The sequence below is a fragment of the Lolium rigidum genome, chromosome 3 (assembly GCF_022539505.1).
Source record: "Lolium rigidum isolate FL_2022 chromosome 3, APGP_CSIRO_Lrig_0.1, whole genome shotgun sequence".
NCBI classification, from domain to species: domain Eukaryota; kingdom Viridiplantae; phylum Streptophyta; class Magnoliopsida; order Poales; family Poaceae; genus Lolium; species Lolium rigidum.
The window spans coordinates 73,890,469-73,902,697 of record NC_061510.1 but is presented as its reverse complement, the minus strand read 5'-3'; the positions used below and the strand labels follow the sequence as shown (position 1 = coordinate 73,902,697).

Sequence of the window (12,229 nt, the reverse complement as noted above, 5' to 3'; positions counted from 1 at the left end):
AGAGCACGTCGTTCCGTCGCGTCCGCGAGGAGCTGCCGTCGCTCCTCCGCAAAGAAGATGCAGCCCGCCTCCTCAACCGGTGCCCGCTGGATGGAGAGGTCGGTGATGCGGCGCCACCGCTCACCGGTGCCCTCCTCGCGGGCACGGGCGTCGTCCTGTAGCTCCTTCAACGACTTGAAGGACTCAACAATCACCTGCTGCTACGCCGCCTGCTCCTCCGGGCCTGGCCCATCGTTGGACCAGTCGATGTCGTCCTCTTCGTCCTCGTCCTCCGCTTCCGCCGCTGCCGCTTTCGCCTCCCACTCCGCCAAATCCGCGGACGCCGCCTCCTCCCGCAGCTGCTGCTCCAGCTCCTCCCGCCGCTGCCGATGCTGGAGCTCCTGCCTCCGCAGATGCTGCCGCAGCTCCTCCGCACGCCACCGCTCGTGCATCTCATCCCGCCGCGCTGCTGCTCCAGCTCCTGCACGCTCGAGCGCGACAAACTCATCATCGAGAAACGCATCTATGGCGGCCGCTTGCGTCGCCACCTCCCACTCACCGTTGTCCGCTAGCTCCGGGTCTGCGTCGTACTCAACCGGTGGTGGTGGTGGAGATGGAGGTGGAGGTGGAGACAGTGGTGGAGGCAGCTGGCCGCCGCTGGTGCGGCTTACCATTGCGTAGGTGGTATGCAGGCGACGAGGCATGTTTGGCGGTGGAGAAAGGGATGCCCACGGCTGTGGTACGTCCATTGAGCGGAGGCGGCCTTTTACAGGCGTCGGCAACGCCAGAAGAGGCAGGAAGAAAACGCGGGAAAGGTAGCAGCGGGAAGATAGCGCGGGAACTAGCCGTGGCGTGCGAACAGAGGTGCAACGACGACGGGACGTCTCACCTACCCTCCGTCTCCATTAAGGAAAAGTACAACGCTTCGTTCGTGTCTCAATGACGCGTCGGATCTGCCACTCATGACTCGTTTCCGTGCTCTGTCCGGCGTGCACGCAACGTCCCCCGTGGAGCAGGATGGCCTCGTGTCGCCGGATACTGTATTTGGCTGCGCCGTGCGAAAAGACTCTTGGGACACGCGATTGGGGCTGGTTATATGTTCGACGCGCCGAAACAAGTTTTAGAGGACACGACTTGAAAATGCTCTCAGTTTGAATGTATCTAGATATATTTTAGATCTAGATATATTTCGTATTTGCGACAAATAGTATGAATTGGACAATTATCAAGTCTAGCTAGCCTCGTGGACAACTCGACATGAATACATTATTATACAGCATATGGTACTTCTATAATTTATCATTGTTCCAATAATTGTTCGCTATCAGTTCCCGCGTACTTCTGACTTCTGAGAGCAAACGCACACGCCGCAGCTGCTACTGAAAAACGCAACTCATTATCCACGTTAGGCTAGCTCACGGGAAGATTCTTTTCCACTTATTTTTGCGTGGAATTAAACCATGTGGGCTAACGACCGGTCACACTCGACATAACCTATCTGTGCAAAATCGAATTTCGCCGCGATCTTTATATCCAGCAACCGGAATACACTTGCACGTTTTCTCATTGATGATCGATGCTCAGTTCGTACCCGTATAATATAAGTCAACTATCCTTATCACCTGAATATTCAACGGCCAAACACTCAGCAGCCCCTGCGACAACTAATGCCGTCTGGCCAAAATCAAATTATTAGGTTCAAAATACAAAATAAGTGTGGCCGCACCAGGCTCGGGCTCCCCTCTCGGCGCTCAAGGTCCCCTCCCCTCACCCCCTCCATTTCCTCCTCCGCCGGGCAAAACCAACGCACTGTGGTGGCGGCGGGGCTCCTGCTAGTCTGCAGCAGCGGCGAGGCGGTTGGGCTTGATCTAGACCCGCATGGGCCTAGAGGGAGCCCGAGCTCCTGCACCCTATTGGTTCCTGCGTGTGGCAATGATGGTTTGTGGCTCTGCCCGCACCACTTGGGCGGTGGGGCAGGACATGGCGACGGTGGTCTCCTCCTTCCGCTGGAGGTGGACCGCAAGATATGGTGGATCTCGGTATCTCATGTCTTGCCGAATAATTGGTTAGGCGGTGGCACTAGTGGTCTTCGTGTGAAGTCACCGATCTACCTACGGTCGGTCCTCTTATATCTGGCCATCGGCGAGTTCCGGGGTTCTCCTTCGGAAGAAAAACAAATACTGGCGCTCCTTGGACACCTTGATTGGATAGTGGTCGGTCGTGTGCACACGCAAAATCAACCTAACAAGCTTCATGGGGGGTATCACCAAGTTCTTTCTTCTGTTGACACCTTGGGACATGTATGGACCAAGATTTCCAAGGGATTAACACATGCGGAGAATGCCATGGCGTGATTGGAGGACCTTCAAGTGGCGAGGGCGGGGTCTTGTATGATATGAAGAGTTTGCTTCACATGCATTTGTTCGGACTTGGCTTGCCAGATATGTTCTCGTCCAGACCAGACACGAGTTCGTGTGAGCTTCCTGGTACGTGACTTGTTGTGCCTTTATTTGTTGTGTCTGCAGTGGCCTTCTTAAAGGTATTGTTTGGGAACATGGCCTTTCTCTAGGGCGAAAGACCGAACATCATTGATTGAGCAACGACACCGCTTGTGCACTATTTTCTTTTTTGAGGCGTTACATTTGGAGAACCTCCTCTGTGATTCGAGTGTTCTCTTTGGCGGTGGTTAGAGCGCTGCTGCGGGTGGTTGATCACCATGACGGGTTCTTTTTCTCTTTTTATCTTCTATGTTGGTTGTGTACGCCCTGGATATTTTTAAGCATCTTGTTGGTGCATACGTTAGATGTAATTGGTATATGTACGATATTAACATATACCTTTAATTGAAAAATAAAGAATACATAACCTTCATCGAAAGCACAAAAAACATACAACCTCCCTTGGTCCAAAGAAAACATATTATTCGGTGCGCTTTACACGGCCAAACTCACTCCCTTTTGGAAATTTTAATTGAAACCTAGTTTGTCTTAGTTCAGCTGGTCGCACTACATGAACTTGAGTTTTTGTGCAGAAGCATTAAAAAAAAGTTTTTGTGTGGTATCTTTATCGAGGTGTAAACCTCCCAAAAACATCCTTACTAAGTGCAATTAGCATGGAAGCAAAAGGTGTATCTTCTATCACCATGAAGAGACAATTAAACACTTTTTCTTCCAATTCAAGTTGCTAGATTTGTATAACCAATCATCCAGATAGGTTATATCTTATACCCATCGTATAGTGTTAGGAATATATTTGGCAATTAGCTCATGGTGTGGATCATAGGTTTAAGATAGAACCTTTTTGGGGGGAAAGGCTACGGCCAATTCCCGGGATGAAACACGTTGGTTGGAGATGACAATGGCGGCAAAATGCTCTAGGTGGGCTAAATGCCAAAGGACCAAGACGCCACGCGTAAGGGGCTTGGTGTGCAAGCAAGGCTTTAGCCACCTCCTGCCCGGGTGATTATGTGCAAGGACATTTGTTGGTTCACCATTATCCTGGCGGCAAACCGAGTGTTGGCTTCAGCTTGGGCAGCGGTGGTCATGGCGAGCGCCTTCTTCTCCTCCTTCTCCCTTTGGCGCCGATCCTACCGCTTCTTTCTCTGCGACAAAGGTTCCTTTTTCAGCAGGAACATGGCCTCGGCGGCGACGCTGTTGGCAGCCAAGAACGGAGACAAGATGGCGGCTAGGGCAGCGGACATGTTTGGGGAGGCTGCCATTTGGGGTCGGTGTATTCCCCCGGTCTAAAACGGATAGATGGAGAGGTCAAATGGCTTTGTGGAGATGCTCTGAGCACGTCGAAAGAAAATGCAGCCGTCGTCAAATCGAAAGGAAACAGATGATTTGTCACGGTTTACACGCCAAATCTCTCCCACCCGTTTTCGAATTTTAAACGACGTGCGAAACCGCCGCTTGCTTTTTTTTATTTGTTCGTTCAGCCGGATTGCGACGTTCGATGCGCGTGCTACCAGCACAAGCAAATAGAACGAGAAAAAACTGGAGTTTCCGCCGACGGCGAATTTTCAGCTGCTCACGACGGAGCACGACACTTGGGCGCAACACAGGCCGCCACGGCAACGCACAAGCAAGTGTGAGGTGTATCAGTGCAGTGAAAAATTTCTTGTACTGTAATACTAGTATAACACAGGGAGTACGTAATCGGCGCCACGCGCATGGGTGTCTCACGTAGTACGTGCTTCAAGCACCGTGTTTTCTTCCCGTGGCCGTAGGCGTTGGGAAGTACTTAACGATCTCTTTGAATTTTGAGCTTCGGCGCGTAGGAACAAACGGCCGGTCACCCTCAGGCAAAGTCGGAAACTACTCCAACTAGGAGCGGCCGGTCCAGTTCGGGCTTGACTCTGCGGTAACTGACGACGTAAACATGCCATCTCCTCCTGACACGTCGCGATTCACCGGCAAGTCGGCAACCCAGTTTAGAAAGAACTACTGATATAGAACTGCTCACATCGCTATACTGAACAACAAGTCTGAGCTGCTCGATCTGGTTGGTATATTATTCTGGAGCTCAGAGTCGCCGTGGAGGTCGAATGTTGCGGCATCGCGTTTGTCCTCTGAAGCTCACAGGCGCCCAAGTCAAGGGCGCGAGGGTGGAATTTCTTGAGGGCTCTGTTTCTGGTGCGGCGTCTACCTGTCCAAAATGATCGAGCGACTAGAAGCAGGTGATTCACGCGTGCTGGACCTCGTGGCACTGGCAGCGGGCAATCGTCACTCGCAGCCTTGCAAGTCGTCCACCCGATATTCTCCTAATCAGCACTGATCGATGCGTGCACCGTCTGCACCACACTACTGTACGGTATAGATTTAGGGGCATTTCAAAGTGCCTCAATAGATAGCCAAAGTGCCCCTAATTACTTTTAGGGGCACTATGAAAAGTGCCCCGGATGCTTGTGTCCCTAATTAAAATAGGGGCACTTTGAACGAAATGCCCCAAATACATTTAGGGGCACTTTGAGATCTGCCTCTAAAGGTTTTTAGGGGCACTTTGAGATGTGCTCCTAAATGTATTTAGAAGCACTTCCGGACGTGCCTCGAGAAAGCTTTTAGGGGCACTTTAAGATATGCCTCTAAATGTATTTAGGGACACTTCCGAATATGCCTCTAAATAGATTTAGAGGCACTTTGAGATGTGCCTCTAAAGGCTTATATGGGCAGTTTGCGATGTGCCTCTAAACGTTTTTAGGGGCAGTTTGAGAACTACCCCAAAAAGCTTTTAGGGGCACTTTGAGATCTCCCTAAAACACAATTAACGGCAACTCTAAGAAATGCCCCAAAACATAATTAGAGGCAAATTTAGGAAAATGCTTCAATATAACAATAGAGGCAAATATAAACAGCAATGTATGCACATAATCCAAATATACAAATGTACCAGAAAAGTATCCAACTCTTTAATACATATACATAATCCAGAACTCTATATAACACATCATAACAAATCTGTAATACATGTAACTTCACAGCATTCTAAATATCAGGTTTCAACTAAAAGTTTAAGTCAAAACTGCAACCTTCCAATCATGACATAAACAATGCCATCGGTAAGGCCTAGAGCAAACTGAATTGCTTCCAGAGTATGTGCCACGACGACGACAGGAAGAACATTTGAACTAGAAAAGAAACAACATATCAGTAGTTCACTCAAAATTTAGTAAATCCTAATTTTTAGTGGCAAATACATGACTTGCATATTATAAGAATATATTTTACAAAAAAACAAACTTGTGAGTGGTCAAAACAGATTTCAAAGAATAGTTATTTTACAACTTCACTTCACACAGTTAGCAGATACAAATCAATACTCGTTCAAATAATACATGACCCATGCCTCAATTCTAGTAGCAACTAAGTTTCACAACAACCTACTGATCTTTAGGTCTTTTTATTCAAATATATTCTGTCCACTTCCAACTACAACTGTATCCGAAGTTCATTTTAATCCGTGATTGACATGTAGTGCTCCACACTCAAATCCTTCTTTTAATATGGTAGTAAACTCGCAGTACAATACAACAATAAAACTCCCTCAAGGATTTCATCAATAATTTTGAAATATGCCTAGCCTTATACAAACGTCATTCATCTTAATAACCTTAATTTTCATAGCACGCAAGTCACGGTATCACCAAAATCATGATCACATTTTAGAGAAGATTAGGTCAAGCATATGTAACCAAAGCGTTAAAGAGCAAAACAGGGATTAACTCACCAGGCATATCCAAGAAACAAAACGTACATCTCACTTATCGGCAGCACCACCGGGAAATAGGGAAGAGCTCACCATCTCGCTGAAGAGAAGATTAAGATGTTAAAGCATGCAAATTATCTTAATATAATTCACAGTACCAATAGTTGGCAACTCCATATGATGAAGGGAAACATGTATTCTTTCCAAGAAATATAAAGTAAACCTGATAGTGAGTTACAGAAAGGGTCCATATAAATCGGCCTATTTTCATACAAATTGTGTGATACCTACAGATTGTGGAGGAAATTAAATTGTAACTAAGTTTGGGACACTACCACACTTTCTTCTATATCATACCTAATTATGATGGTACAATGGAAGAGAGTATGGTGATAACTGAACTACCACACTCTTCTATATCATATGTTAAACATAACCAAAACACTCACACGATGCCTTGACATACTTTCAACTCAATCGGGAACTACGGACATTTAAAAAAATAGCTGCTTGGCACTCATCCGCCGAGAAAAATATGGAAGGATTTTTCGGGTTTCTAATTACGCGCCCTTATGGGATATAACCGATCGAAATAAAATTTCGCACAAGAGCAGTCCAATGTCAATAATAAATACTCCGTATGAGATTGGATGCGAAGTGTAATCATCTCGAATAACGAGAGAATTATGATGAAGCATATAATTTTATAGAACAAAGCAAAAACAATTAAATGTATGTAAGGAACCGTGACTATATCGGCCCTAGAACTCACAAAAACACAAGCACGCCACACGCAGATGCCTAGAAGAATGACGGAACTACCATTCTCCATGTAAGGTCTTCCGGCCCAAGGGGGCTAAGCACGACTTCAATAGATAAAATGCCTTGAGTACTATAAATGCATCATGAGTAAGAAATAGTCAAAAATACTGGGTCTTCCTAGAAAACCTAATGTGAGATAAGTTTCAAGTAAACAAAAAACCTTAATAAGATTACATTGCATTTCCCTAACTATTTTGGCATTGATACCTCATAGGTACTTCACCAGCCAGCCAGGTTGCACAACGTCACTTGATGTCCAGATGATCATATTATTACCAAAGCCACATTGTTATAAACTGTTAGTGCTATCTAGTATGGAGAGTGCTTTTGATAGTCTACAAAGCGATGTATTTGAAGAATAATGCTTCAGACGTGTGGTAGAGCATTTTTTTTTGTCGAGTCTATAATGTTTACCTCCGATACGCAGGGCGACTCACAAGCAGAGGGGATATTGTAGATTAGTAAGCATCGGATGCCAGTTTTGGGACATGCCGAAGTCTCTTTCTAGCTGAAACAATAATTAGGTTCAAAATATTACTATACATAAGAGCCAGAGTGGTCAACTCTAGCAAACAGTGCGTGGAAAGCACTCGCTATTTAGGACGGTAGGTACGCTCACAGTACTATATTTTTGCTTTAGGTTCTCAAGCTGAATTGATCTGTTTCAGATCTCCGCTGTTGCTGCGAGAATAAACCAAAAGGTAAAGCTAGCATGTTTTGCAATGATGTGTTCAACTTGTGGTTAAATTTAGTGTTTACCTCGCAATAACTTCTTTATTTGTGTACAAAGAGTTCTTTTGTCGATGTATTTCTTGGTTGGTGTAGTAGCTGATGCCTTGGCCTTCATCTTCTTTTTTTCTGTCGTGCAGTTGGCATCCTTCAGAAGAAATTGTTGTTTAGTAGACGTGTCTATGCAGAAATTGTATGCTGGGCAAACTTTATTCCTATTTAATCCGAGTAATAACTCTGTAATCTTTACTTACTTCTTCATTCGAGGCAGCTGTCGTCTGGTCGGCGTGGTTCCTGAAGCTTTGGTATCTTCTGGTGCATTTGGCATTTCTTCAGGCGGACAGAGTACAACAGATTTTTATGGGTATGTCGGGGTTTTTGTGCTGGTGCCTGATGATAGTGCTACTGCTAGAGAAGTAGTGCCGATTAGTTCAAAGTTTGAAATAAGAAATGTTCAGTATGTGCAACTGCTGTGGTACGAAATGTTCAGTACATGCAAGTCACAAATAGGGAAGCTAACCATATTCCAAGATCCAGTGTTCTATCTCCTGCAAATATTAAAGGAAATGCATAAATTATACTGTAGTCGTTGCTTTTATGATCACTTAAATTCACTATTTCAAGAGGAAACATGCTAAGAACAGACCAAATTTACCTCCAAAAACCGTTCTCAAGGTAGGTATGTCCATTGTCATTTAGTTCGAGCAAACTAAAAACCAGCAAATATATTACTGTTAAGTTATGGTTAATGATAGTTCTCAACAATATATTCTAGACTGTAATGAGATCAGTGAAAGTGACACATAAATACATAATCAATTCCTTGATCTATATGCGCTTGGTTTTTTAATCACGTTAACCAAATACTAAAATGATTTGAGTTGTAAGCTTTAGTGAAGAAAAAAAAATATCTACCATCAGACCTTACCGAATCAGCCTCTATCCTCACAGGCCTGTTCAAAACAGCCTAATGACAATGCAAACTATCTGCTACAACATGAAATGCTACCAGCAGATAACCTAGTGTTGTTGAAATCATTTGTGCTCAACTTGCAGATACGGATGGTGTCAAACTGGCAATACAACAATACTTTAGGCATCTTACAAGATAAATTCTTATAACAAAAAATTTAGGAAAATGAGAGGTTTCCAAAGACGTGGTCCGAAGTAAATGTCCATGTATGAATATCGGAGAACGCCCTTGTTATCTATTTTATTACCTAGCTTTATTTCAACAATGCATCATTTTACCAATTAAGTCAGCTTGGCTCGAAGCATCTTTCATAAATACAGAAGCATGAATCGACAAACTAATCAGGGTAATGTGTATCTCAATAATTTTACAATCTATGCAGATTATCGGGGAAGAATGAGTAGCTGAGCATCACCTTGGTATCTACTTACTGAATTTATTTCATAACCTAGTGCACTAAGTAACTAATGGAGCAAGTGTGCTCTTCCTATGACATGGTTGTAGAATAAGAAAAAACCGACAATGCTTCACTCTTGTCCCGTAGAAGGGTGAGACATTATACACCAGAAATACTGACCACTAATGCCTACAAATAACAATATGATATTTACCAAAAGAATTCCGAAAAAAATTAAGGAAAGTAGCTAAAACTAAAGTATAATATATTTTTTTGAGGGAAAAAACTAAAGTATCATATTAGTTCTCCAAGCCTAAAGCTATTTTCTAAAGAATCATAAGCTCTACTATATTCTGATGTGTCCTACTAATGAGAGGTTCTGAAGCATGCAGAGAGCGAAGATTCGAAAAGAATTCGAATCGTGAGAATTTCTGAGAATCCTGAAACATGGAATGGCGGCAGAGGAATATTCAGTACTCGATGGACATCAATCATGGTAAATATGTTTAGAACTTTAGATATATGCAGGGCAATAGAATTTCCTGTGAGGATGCCTATCGATAGCAGTCTATACTTAATTTTCTTGGTTTCGTGAGTTGCACTGTGACTTGTAAAAGGCAGAATAGTCTGGTCATGTTCAGATGTGTATTGAGGACCTCCTAAATAAATTAAGTATTTATCTATACATTCTAGTTTACAAAATTCGAATTATACTTGACTTGAGTCATTTTGTCAGTGCATGGTACATGTTTGTTGCGTGAATGAAAAGACATAGGAAAAAATATTGCTTAAGCCCTTTTACTTGTTCGTGTTGTTCACCACTATCTAAGCTAAGGAAGTAAGCACTAATAGAGAATGGTACACAGACATTCCTTTTTACTATGCAACTGCAAGCCAAAAAGCACACTATCAACATAACAACCGAGACTGTCAGGTTTTGCATAACTAATCGGAGAGGGTGAAAAAGATGATGAAGGTATAAAACACTACGAGTTTACCGTCCGAAAACCTTTTAGCCAAATCTTAAGAACTTTAAATTCATTGTTTCGACGAAGGAGACAGACTCGCTGGGATACTCGAGATCTGCTCCATCGTGAAAACGGACCCGAGTCCTTGATGTCTTTTTTTCCGAGATGATACCTCGGAGATATTACCGGATTGCTGATGAAGATAGTCAACAAGATAATGGGGGAGATAATCACATCATTTCCAAAGGAGAAATTTACCTGGGGAGCAAAACTCCGAATGTGTTCATGTTGGTTCGGCCTTTACTCGGAATACAAATAGACCGGCCCATCTTATCCAACTCTTTAGCCCTCTCTCGCATCTTAGACAAAGTGACCTTTAAGTATCAGTTTTAAGCTTCCGGATAATTGTACATGCATACTCGAATCTTGCAGCAAGCATAGGGGAAATTTATGACAAAATATATTGTGAAGCAAAAGAAGTATAGTTGACTAGTTTCTTTTTAAAAAATCCTACTTAGAAATTCCAAAAATGTTGCTCTATCATCCGAGTGGCAAACTGTACACTAGTTAAACCAAAATTCAACATAGTTCGGTTCAAGTCTTCATTTTAGAAGCACATATTGTTGTTGAGACCATGTCTTATTGTCGATGAGCTTAAGCAGTATGACCAGTAAACGGAGATCGAGAACTCGGTAGCCACAAAACTTGAAGCACGGTAAAACAAATGTTCAACGATTTTTGAAGAAATTATCATAGAATCCATTGAAGCTGATAATAGTGTTTTAACTCGGTGTCCCTTGATTAAGTTTACACGGACGAGGATAGAGGTACTTTTGTATATATATAGTCTCCAAAACAGGATACCTTTGACAAGCAAAAAAATCGATATAAGAAAAATGTAACTGAAAATACATGATGAAATAAATGTTTATACAATCGGGACGCTTACAGCTCGAGGAGATGTAATTGTAGAGATTCAGGAAGAGGTTGAATGGGCACCCATCCCAGCCTTACACATATCCGGGCCAACATTGGTGTCAACCTGAGTGGCCAAAGAATTGGTGTGTAAATATGAAATTGACTGCATATGAACCAAAAGTTCAAAACTACTCCAACAACAACTTACAGGGAAGGCATTATGATGTAATGTCAGTAGACGAACACATTCAACACTTTTGAGCCCCACTACACGTAAGCTAAGCAGGTAATCCCTGGGAAAAAAATGAAATCAGTTTTAATGAACTTCTCTTTACGGAACTGCATGGGGCTTCCAGACTTTCTTAAAACTAAAAAAGATCCTTCACTATTTTAGCCAACATCACATATTACAGCCTTTTGATATGATTGTGCCACGCACTTAACTTTTACATTAGCACACAGTACTCATTTTCAGATACTAAATGCAACATCATCTTATTATACTTCTTGTTCCATTTTATTTGTTCACACACGATGGTTGTAGTTCACCTGTCATTTCAAGCACTTAGAAATTTTCTCCGACCTAGTTTGTAGGGCAGCGCGTTGTTATCTCGGGTGTGGCCCCTCTGGGGCTTGTAAACAACATCTATTTATCAATGAATCAAAACGCACAGCTTTTGTGTTTTCTCAGGAAAGAAAGCACTAGTATTTTTTTCCGAGAAAATGTTAAGAGATATAACAAAACATCTTACTTTGCTGAGTCGGGGGCAATATCGATCGGACGGAGCGGAGGACATGAGGCCTGGATAGCCTCAGGTTCCTGCAAGAATGTTCTAAAGAGATGACGATTGGGGACGACAAAACGATTGCAGTTCCTGCAATACAGTTCGTTAAATTTGGGTCAATGAATGGAAACAATTACTGATAGCATGAGTGATAATCTACTTTTGTTGGTAGCAAGAAAAGAGCATCGAAACGGGACTGAATTTTGTTAAATCACTAAAATCTAAATGAGATCTCTGTTAACGGTTAGATGAGGAATTGACCGGACACAACTTTGGCGAATTGGAAGACTACAAAAGGCACCTAGAGGTAGGGTTTTCATTCTGGAACAAATTATCATACTGTCGTCCATTGGTTGATAAACCTACTCGCAGAGTACATGAAGAATGGATGGGGATCACAACTTTTTATTTATCAACTCAATAAGTGGCAGAACGCATGTTAATTCTACACTAT

General features: G+C 43.1%; 1 long non-coding RNA gene across 1 annotated transcript; it reads right to left on the bottom strand.

Annotated features, from left to right (window-relative positions):
- Positions 1-10,395: 10,395 nt before the first annotated feature.
- On the bottom strand, positions 10,396-11,894 carry LOC124700866. The gene is made up of 4 exons (XR_007001855.1): positions 11,743-11,894; positions 11,199-11,283; positions 11,022-11,114; positions 10,396-10,424 (listed from the first exon to the last, which is right to left on the bottom strand). It is a non-coding gene; the product is annotated as an uncharacterized LOC124700866 (long non-coding RNA).
- Positions 11,895-12,229: the final 335 nt, after the last annotated feature.